The sequence below is a fragment of the Lolium rigidum genome, chromosome 4 (assembly GCF_022539505.1).
Source record: "Lolium rigidum isolate FL_2022 chromosome 4, APGP_CSIRO_Lrig_0.1, whole genome shotgun sequence".
NCBI lineage: Eukaryota > Viridiplantae > Streptophyta > Magnoliopsida > Poales > Poaceae > Lolium > Lolium rigidum.
In genome coordinates this window covers 16731119-16741754 of record NC_061511.1, presented here as the reverse complement: position 1 = coordinate 16741754, position 10636 = coordinate 16731119, and the positions used below count along the sequence as shown (strand labels likewise).

The 10636-nt window shown below is 42.3% G+C and overlaps 2 long non-coding RNA genes and 2 pseudogenes across 4 annotated transcripts in view; 3 read left to right on the top strand and 1 right to left on the bottom strand.

The window, feature by feature from the left end:
• Positions 1–577: 577 nt before the first annotated feature.
• LOC124646717 lies at positions 578–5554 on the top strand (annotated as a pseudogene).
• Positions 5555–6183: 629 nt separating this feature from the next.
• Positions 6184–10636, top strand: part of LOC124706648 — a 60821-nt gene continuing 56368 nt past the window's right edge. For 2 of the 3 annotated variants that reach the window (XR_007004507.1, XR_007004505.1), the window contains exon 1: positions 6185–6280. This is a non-coding gene — a long non-coding RNA (uncharacterized LOC124706648). Of the gene's footprint in view, positions 6281–10636 lie in introns of all 3 variants that reach the window. The other variant, XR_007004508.1, reaches the window with a different exon arrangement.
• On the top strand, positions 6723–8301 carry LOC124706650. Its single transcript, XR_007004510.1, has 4 exons — positions 6723–6915; positions 7040–7193; positions 7296–7512; positions 7658–8301. It is a non-coding gene; the product is annotated as an uncharacterized LOC124706650 (long non-coding RNA).
• Positions 9934–10636, bottom strand: part of LOC124706647 — a 59836-nt pseudogene continuing 59133 nt past the window's right edge.

Sequence of the window (10636 nt, the reverse complement as noted above, 5' to 3'; positions counted from 1 at the left end):
TGGCGCCACCGGATGCTAATATGGTCCACACACATCGCTGCTGTGGTTCATCCCACATGACTGCGACGACCGCGACTGTATCGGTAGGTAGGCGACGACTTGTCGATGGTGTTGCTATCGCTGCAATATTAATTTATTTGCAACCGTCTCGCCTGATCGTTAGTCTATATATACCGCCCATTCTAGTCATCACTCAGTCCTGCAATCATCTGGTGTCTCCTTTTGCTCTATCCACCTCTCGCTTAGCAACCACAGCTTACTTATCTTTCCATCCACATTAAAAGGGGAGAAATCCAGCCATCCACATTCTCAAAAAAAAAAAAAAAAACCGCCCCCAAATTATATTCCCTATAAAAAGAAAAGAAGAAAAGACAGCCACCGCCGGTAGAGGTACTGAAGCATCCTCCGGTATCAGGTACTCCCTTTGTCCCACAAAATATGTTGAAGATTTGTCAAAATTTGAATGTATCTATTACTATTTAGTGTATAGATAGATCTAAATTTTGACAAACCTTAGACATATTTCTTAGGACGGAGGGAGTGTATACGTTTCGCATCAAATTTTCATTAACCCGTTCTAATTTTGCTGAGGACTTGTTGGAGGTTGATTGTATGCGTCAAATGGAGTCAGAAGCAATAAAAAGGAGAAAAAAACATTAAGAACATGAAATTTCATCTGCTAATTTTTTACTCTTAACGACATATGACTCGACTTTGCATACAAGGAACATATCATAAGTACAAGGAAAAAATATTGCTTCAGAGTCTGGAAATCTATTTCCATTTGTAAAAATTTCAGCTTTTTAGCTTTTTTTTTTTAGTTTTAAAGCGTGGGACCCAACATCTTGCTCCGCGCCGTCTCGATGAACCGCAATTCTAGCAGTAAACCCAACTCTTTGTTGTTCATGTATTGCTTTGCACGGCTTGCAGCTACAGCCCATGGAGTCTGCCGCCATCAAGGGGGCCGGATGGGTGGTGGGCAAAGCGCTGAGCCCGCTGTCTGGTGGCCTGGTGGAAGCGTGGGCGGCCACCACGGAGCTCGAGCCCAACATCAGGGCTCTCAAGATGGAGCTGCTCAACGCGCAGGCCATACTCCACGGTGCTCGAAGAAGGGAGATCGACAACTCCGCGCTGGCGGAACTACTGCAGATGCTGCGGGGCCTGGGCTACCTCGCCGAGGACGTGCTGGATGAGCTTGACTACTTCCGCATCCAGGACGAGCTCGAGGACACCTCCGAGGCCGTCGACGAAAGCAGCCTCGTCCGGGATGTTCGCCACGCTGCCACTGCCACCGCCAAGCAGCTCTGTTGCGCATCCTATACTTCGAATGCTCGTGGTTCCGATGACGAGACCTGCAAGTGCGTGCGCCGGCTGGCGTCTCGTGCTCGGACCACCGCCCACGCCTTCGGTAAACGACTCCTCTGTTCTTCTCCACTGTATGTTCCAGATGACAGTAAGCATGCCCCTAGTGTACCAATGTTGAAATTTGATAGGGTAGACGTGTCTAAAAGAATGAAATGTATCGCGGAAGAACTAAAGCCCCTGTGTGCAAAGGTCTCCACAATTCTTGGTTTAGAATTGTCGGGCTCTCTCATTGCCGAGCTACGGCTACTGGGTTCTAGCCGTGGCACTGGTAGTGCTGCTTCTTCAAGTAGATCCATAACTACCTCACAAGCTTTAGAACCTACATTGTACGGCAGGGATCACCACAAGAACACCATTGTAGAGCACATTACTAATGGCGAATACATTCATAGGGATCTCACCGTCATTCCTATAGTTAGTTGGTCCTGGGGGAATAGGAAAGACAACCCTCACTCAGTATATTTATAACAGCAAAACAGTGCAAGATCATTTTGACATTCGAGTTTGGGTGTGTGTATCTCTCGACTTTAGTGTGTATAAGATGACACGAGAGATTGTGACCTCCATCCCTAAAGCTGAAAACGAAAAAAACGATAGAGCAGATAATGAGGTACAAAACCTGGACCAACTTCAGAAATTGATTGAAAAAAGACTAATAAATAGAAGATTTTTACTTGTTTTGGATGATGTTTGGAAATATGGTAATGAAGATGAGTGGAATCGATTTCTAGTTCCATTTAAAAAAGAGCAAGGAAATGGAGACATCGTACTAATCACAACCCGATTCATTGAAGTTGCGAAAATGGTTAAGAAAGGAGATAAACTCTTACAACTAGAAGGTCTGGAGCCGAAAGAATATTGGAACCTTTTTCAATCATGTGTTTTTTATGAAACTAATCAACAATGTAATGATAAAAACTTGCTTGGAATTGGGGAAAAGATTGTCGAAAAATTGAAGGGTTCTCCTCTTGCAGCAAAAACTGTGGGTAGAGTGCTGAGGCATGACCTGACTGTAGATCATTGGACAAGAGTTCTTGAAAGTAGAGAATGGGAATCACAAACCCATGATCATGATATTATGCCCGCACTGAAGCTTAGCTACGACTACCTTCCTTTTCGTCTGCAACAATGTTTTTCCCCTTGTGCATTATTCCCAGAGGATTACAAGTTTGACGATGAGGAGCTAATTCACTTCTGGATAGGACTTGATATTTTACATCCAGGTCATATAACCAAAAGAATTGAAGATATAGGACGTCACAACTTGAATGAATTAGTTAATTATGGATTTTTAAAAAAAGAAACAGACGATTCTGGTACACACTATGTTATGCATGACCTGCTACATGATTTAGCATTGAATGTTTCCTCACAAGAATGTCTACATATAGCTTCTTCTAGTCTAAGAGATCTAGAAATTGTGCCATCTGTCTATCACATGTCCATTAGTATCAGTGATCCAGGTGATAGTGTGGATGGAGCCGTGGAGGAAAAATTTAGGAAAGGACTGGATAGAATAAGGAGCAAAATCAAATTTGAGAACCTGCGCACTTTGATGCTGTTTGGAAATTATGATGCAAGGTTTCTTCACATCTTCAGTGATTTATTTAAAAATGCAAAGTCTTTGCGTGTTATCCTTTTGTCAACAATGTACTACCCAGTGCAGTCTTTGTTGCACAACTTCTCCAAACTTGTCCATCTTCGCTACCTACGGGTCATGTCCATGCCCATGCGTACTTATAAAAAACATTTACCAAGGAACATATCAAGATTCTATCAAATAAAGGTCATAGACATACAACAGTGGTACGGTTCTCGTATTCTGCTTGGAGATATGGCTAACCTTGTAAAATTGCGCCATTTTCTATCTCGTAATGGTAAAATCCACTCAAATATTTGTAATGTCGGAAAAATACATAGCTTACAAGAGCTACAGAGATTTGAAATTGGAAAAGAAAGTAGTGGCTTTGAATTAAGGGAGCTGGGGAAACTAGAAGAGCTAGGAGGATCACTTAGCATTTATAATCTTGATAATGCACTAGTAAATGAGGCACAGGAGGCAAAACTATCGTACAAAAACCGCTTGCAAAAATTAAAACTGAACTGGAAAAAAGACCGGTCTAATAGAAATCCTGACGCAGAAGACCAACAACTTGAAAACCTTCGGCCACACAACAATGTTCTTGAGCTATTCATTGATGGGCATGGAGGCTCTACTTGCCCTACATGGCTCGGTGCAAATCTGTCTGCTAGAGGTCTGGAGGCTCTCCGCCTTGACAACACTGATTGGGAATTCCTTCCACCCCTTGGAGAGGTATATTTGGTTCGTGAGTGTGGAGACGAGTATTTCGGTTGCATTAGAGGTCCAAACTTCCATAACTTGAAAAGGCTAGAACTCATTGGGTTGCCAAGTTTTAGAAGATGGGTAGCAAATGAATTTTGCCCTTGGTACTTCTCAGTTATAGAAGTACTCATTGTGAAGGATTGCCCTGAACTAACTGAGCTACCGTTTTCATCCTATACTACTTGCTACCCTTCGGAAGGATATTTGAATGTGACTTGGTTTCCTAGGCTAAGAGAGATTAAATTAGAGAGTTGCCCAAAACTGTTGTCAGTGCCTCCTACTCCTTATAGTCACACTTTGTGCAATGTTACACTGAAACGTGTAGGAAGAGGTCTGGAGCAGTTAAGTTACTCAAAGAAATTATCCATCTCTTTGGAAATGAAAGGTAATGATGCTCCGGTTAGCCTAGATGAGAAGGTCTTGGCATTTGATAAGTTAACCCATCTACAAGAATTGAGTTTTGAAAATTTCCCACCTCTGTTTGCGAAAGACCTTCGAATGTTTACCTCGTTGAAGACCCTCAGAATAAGAAGTTCGGGTATTACGTTCCTGCAGTTAGCAAGAAGTGATGTGAAATGGCAGCTTCCGGTTACCTTTCTTTGCATATTGAGGTGGACTGCTAGCGGGCAGGACCTGACACGTCTACTCTCTCATCTCCCTGAGCTCTCTTCCTTGATTATACTCAACTGTGGCAAGATAACACGGTTGGGCGTGGAGGCTGAGCAGAAACAAACAGCAGCATCGCTATCAATGCCAGCTTCTTCAGGTGTTAAATTGCAGGATACACATGGTACAGATCAACAACAAGAAGTGGCACTGGAGGTGGAGGAGGTTGCTGCGGAACAAGCAGAAGAAGATGATGGGCTGCTGCTCTTACCGTCTCATCTATACGTCTCTTTGCAGTGTTTGATTATTAAGAACTCTCCGGAGCTTATCCTGACTGCCCAGACCTGCGGGGCAGGGGGAGGTCTCCAAGCCATGCGCTCCCTCAAGAAAATCATAATAGATGATTGCCCCAATTTCCTCTCCGCTTACAAGGCCTCGGATCTCTCTTCCTGTTGCATTTTCCCATCCTCCCTGCGAGACCTTACCATCTATGATCGTATGGACACGTTGGTGCCCCTCTCGAACCTCACCTCTCTCCGTAGATTAGCCATTGAATATTGCGGTGAGGATTTTAAGTGCGAGGGCCTGTTGTTTCTCGTTACCCAGGGCCAGCTCACCGCATTAGATATCCGCGGTAGCCTCAAATTCTTTGCTGGTTGGGACCCCGCACAGGAGCGGCAGGGTGGACAGGAGCAGCCTTCCTCCAAACTGCACGAACTCATGACGGATGACATGGCAGGAGTCCTTGATCAGCCCATCTGCCGTCTCCTCGCTCCCTCCCTCACTAAATTATCTCTTAATTTCAACAAAGAGGTGGAGCGCTTCACAAACCAGCAAGAGGAGGCCCTTTCCCTCCTCATCTCCCTCCAGGACCTTCAGTTTCGTTTTTGCGACAAGCTGCGGTGCCTCCCAGCAGGGCTACACAAGCTCACCAATCTCAAGAGATTAGAGATCTGTGAGTGTCTAGCCATCTGGTCGCTGCCCGAGAATGGCCTCCCCAGTTTGCTGCAAGAGTTAGTACTCCGTAATTGCAACAAGCTGCGGCGTCTCCCGGCAGGGCTACACAAGCTCACCAATCTCAAGAGATTAGAGATCTGGAAGTGTCCAGCCATCCGGTCGCTGCCCAAGAATGGTCTCCCCGGCTCACTACAAAAGTTGGATGTCCGTTATTGTGGGAACAAGGAGCTAGAACAGCAGTGCAGGCCGTTAGTGGGCACCATCCCGCTGATCATACTATAGACTAATCAAAGGTAACAAGCGCTTCCTTGTTTTGTTCCCATCCTCAATTCTCGCAATTACCCTTGCTTTTTTCCTGATACCACACACACAAGCCACCTTCTTTTGCTTGGTTTACATCGTTACTTGATAATCTGAACAACCTGCGTTTCTATCTACCCTGCAGGGCTTGTTGGGAGTTGTACATTCTTCTAGCCTTGTAGGACTATCTCCATGGATGCACAGAGTTCGCACAGAAGAGGGTCTCATGTGTGGTATCTTCATGTACATAAACCTGGTAAGTACAACCAAAATAGAACTTCTCTCCAGCAAAGGAATATTGGGGAAACCGTGTGATCCACAGTTAATGGCATCACAGAGTTTCTCTGTTTTCCTTCCTGGATGAAACCTATGATGTATTCACCATCTATTTGGCTTTTTGTGCAGCTGTTGTAATGCTTATTCTAGTGGCCTTGTTGATACGCTGTAATTACACTTCTGTCGTGACTAGTGAAGAGTTGGTGCTCTAGCGTTCCAATTGCTGCAGATGTTACTTCTTCGTAAGTTCCAGAACTGAACATAATTTTCAGATAATATAACACTGGTTCCTCAGTTTTCATATATAATGTTGCATTTATCTTTTCAAATCTTAGAAGTATATTTTCCTTTCCAGAAAATGCCATGCAGTCTTGGGTATACTTCATATTGCAACAGATGTGAAAGCTACGCTCTTTACCGGCTGACCGCTTAGTAAGTTACTGAACTGAACAAAACTTTCAATAGTACTGTTGTTGAAACCACTACTTTATCATTTATTTTGAGCTATAAGCTCAATATTCTTGTTTCCCATTTTGATAGCATAAGTAGGAATCCCCCGAGTTAACTTGTTTGTATCAAAACCTTTGTTAACTTTGGCATTCCCCTTTCATAGGTCCAGGGAACATTGTCAGAAATGTGTGTGGTTCACATTCCAAGAGAATGTATCCAAAGACTTCAGAAGATCTTCATTATGTCTACATAAGGTAAATTAAAAAAATTCTTTTTGAGTTTTTCTTCAATAGAGTTGTACAATTCTTGTTCTCTATCCACATGATCTCAATCACAAATCACATTTGCCCAGTCTTTTGTTTAGATACTACTGCACTGCACGCCTGCAAACTTGCCTAACTTCAATGCCTCCTGGCAGGGCTACACAGGCTTACCAAGTTCGACAGCTTAAGGGTCATGGTTGTGTGCAGACTATGCAGTCAGCTGCCCAAGGACACATCCCCAGTTCACTGAAAGAGTTAGATGTGAGTTGCCATGGCAACGAGGAGCTCAAACAGCAGTAAGAAAAGTTAGTGGAAGCCATTCCGAAAAGGCGAGTACATACTGACTAAACCAAGGTAAATGAAGTAATGAGGTAGTATAGACTTGGAGCCTTGGAAGTTCTGCCAAAAATAGTTTATGTTAAACTCATTTGCTACTTTGTTAATAGATCCTAAGTTCCTAACATGATATTACTATCAGGTTTGGTTCATGCTTATCTAGAACTTCATAGATGCAATGGTGGATTATTCACTGCACATGAAGCGATCCAGGTTATGGACCAGTCAACCTGCAAAAAGAACGAAGGATTTGGACCATTCTGCAATGGATCTCAAGTTGGCCGACGATGTGCAAGGTAAGTTTTCTACAAAGACGTCTCTCATGATTTTATTCTCTATGCCTTTGCTCAATAATGGTGCACTTCGGCAAGCTATAAATATATTTGGTATATTTGCAGGCAAGGAAGCTGTATGCATCTGCCATTTATCTTGAACCTGAAATTCTAAGAGCTGAACTGGCAAGAGGTGATATGCGTTTGGTGAATCCTGGATTAAGCAAGCAATTTTGCTGCTTGAAAGATATTAGAGGCAATAGGCAGATGATTCTCCACTCATCAAGTTAGCTAAAGTATTTTCAGCAACAAATCTGTTCTCCCAATATCAATCTGCACTAAGGTAAATGGCTCTTTCCCCTTGTATATTTGAAATCAGGAGATTCTAGGATATAGTGTATTTATTGCTAGTAGAGTCAGGGATGGGTATCATGTACAAATTACAATTTCCAAAGCCTTCATATAGATTTTAATTTTTGTAATACCAGTGCAGGTTAAGGAATAACTGAAGACAAGAATGATGGCATGAGCAATGGTATAAATTTTTCTCGCTTTATTCAAATGCTAGTTTACCTGAGATCGTGCACATAATTTATTTGTTCGCATTCTAGCCCTCATAGGTTTAGATTATTATTTTGTCCCACCAGAGCCATACGCAACAAAAACTGAACCATCACTGTGCAATCTGAATATTTAGTGAGTGTTGTTAATTATGTATCCATCTAGTCAGAAGCTCTTGAAAGCCAGTCACTCTTTTTCTATCCTTGGATTGCTACCCTCTGACACTTGTCATCACAATTCATGCATTGCAATCTCGCATAAGCCGCTTGTACCCATTCTGTCGCCGGTGTATCCATTCTCTTTGTATAAGCCACTTCATTCTTTTGTGCATCAGTTCAACCTATTATATAAGGTTTGCACATTTGTTATTCTCCGATAAAACTCAATGGGAGAGTTCATTTTATGGTTCTCCAGTCCTTTGGAAACAGAGTCATCCAATAATTTAAAGCTCTTGAAAGCCAAACATTTCTTTTGTATCATTCCATTGACTCCTTGGATCTTGCAGACTCCATTGATGTATCCATTAGACTATTACGTAGAGTTTACATACTGTTCCTCTTTGATATATTCATGGTGATATATCATTTATGGCACTCATCATCAGGGATTTGGTTACCGCCCGGGAAATCTGGTTCCCGGCCGGGAACCGGATATCCCGACCACCCCCGGGAATTGGTCTAACCGGGAAAAAAATCCCGATTTTTTTGTTTTTTCGCGAAAAATTTAAATTTTAGCGAATATTCTATATAATTTTAGCGAATATTCTCTTTGAATTTAAATTTTCGATTTTGATTTCGTCCGGTAACCGGGCGGGATTTCCCGGTTACCGCGGTAACCGGGAATCCCGAGCACCCCCGGGATTTTTTTCCTGTCGGGAGCCAAATCCTTGCTCATCATACATCGAATTGCTCCCAGCAGTCATTTGTAAATGGAGCCTGCCATCTGTCGGCAACTCTAAATATATACTAATCAGAAAAGAAGAAGAAACAATGCTTGCATCTAGAGGCAAAAGAGAAAGAAAAAGAAAAAGAAAGAAACAGTGTGCTGCCAACCAAAGCCAAAAGAAAACCAAAAGAGAGTGTGCCGGCAATTAAGATTTAAGAGGCTCTCATATTTCATTGAGTGGGAGGACTTGGCGTATACTTTACTTTTGCAATCATCAGCTGATGCCTGCTCTCCATGTGATATCCATGTCATCAATAGTTTCTCGACATCAATTGTGCCACTGGGATCATTCTTTTCCTCTTCACATCTTTTCCATCATTCTTCCTGTGACTGGAATCATGAGGTTTCACTGTACTGGTTTCGGATACTTATTTAACTTTGCAATAACTGAAATTCAGATTTGCTTACTCCATTTACCCAACCTAACCACATATAAGCCAACACATATGTATATGTTTTTAGTGGTAGGGAGATCTTGGCCAATGGCCAGTGAGGATCCAGATACGAGTGACTGAGAGAAATGATCACGTTGTGAGGGCATAAGGATGTGACCATGTAATTATGTGCATTATCTGTTGTAAGCTTGCAGATTTGCAAAGTTGGAGAGCAACTAGAGACCATTCACTAGTTCACTGTACGCTCTTCATCTGCTTCGCTTCGTCAAGTCAGTTGCATCTCATGAAAAGGTTTAAAGTCTGACTTCACGACAGAGGATGCCAGACAACCAAGTTTCCAGGATTCTGAAAATATCAGAAGATTGCCCAATCATATCAGTTGACCCTAGGGGTTTGATGAGCCTGTTCTCTACTACTAATAAGCCGTCAGATGGTGATGTAGTTTTAGTCCATAAATTTGAATTTTGTAATCTTCCATCTTGTATCAAACTATTTGTAATCGGAGAGAATTTTACTATTTATGCAAAGATTGCTATCTTGCTTCATCTCGTGAAAGGCGATATTAACTAAGTGCCGAGGAGCTCCAATCTTGGAACCTTGGAGACATGAGCTTGGTATCTGGGACGAGAGCCTGGAAGTTACGGGAGCCAAACTAGTGTAGCCTGGGAGTTCTCAAAGAAGTCTGGATTACTACAGGAAAATCTCCAGAACATTGGTAACATGATGATTCCCTAGATATTAAATAAGTGTTCTTAAATGATGATTTGCTTCGCTAAAGCAAGGACAATTAACAGTAAACAGAAGGTTGGACATTGCCATTTGCAAGGCATATAACTGCTACAAGATTGACTATGGCCTTTAGATGGGTGTATGAACAATGTTTTTATTAATGGCACATGGTGAAAAACATCAAAGCGGAAACGCTGGAGGAACTGGATACATATTTATCACCAATATTTCATCTGTAGATGAGAATCGTACATATTCTATGCGGGCAGCGCCACAACAAAGCCTGAATATATAGTTATCCTAGTTCTTCTTTGGGTATTCTCTTGCACCAAATATAGTTGATCCAACTCTGACATTTGTCCTGCCCATTTCAATCTGCACAAACACACACAAAAGTACCGAGTTATTAGGCACTAGTCATTCAGCTTTCGTGTCTCCTAGTTCTCTTCTTGCAATCTGTTCCTTACAGATTGCTCAAAATCCGAAGACATGCCCATAGACAGCTCACACTGCTCTTCTGGTATTCCAAGCTCATCACATACCTCCTTACGGCAGCTAGCGAGTGCCTAAGTGATCAACAAACATCATACCTTAGCACTATGAAGCAAATCATTGCCAGCTAAGTTTGTGTCTCAGATTATAACCTTAAAATTCTCCGGAGTTGAGGAATAATCAAGCATGCCAATTGTCATCAAACCAGAAAATATAAGATTTGGGCAGCTTAACTTGACATACTTTGCACGAAATGAAGCTACACATGATAAACCATTGCCATCTATAGAAAGCTCCAAAGGTTTCTTACTAAGCTACTTAAAATTGATTCGGGAGATCAAGGAC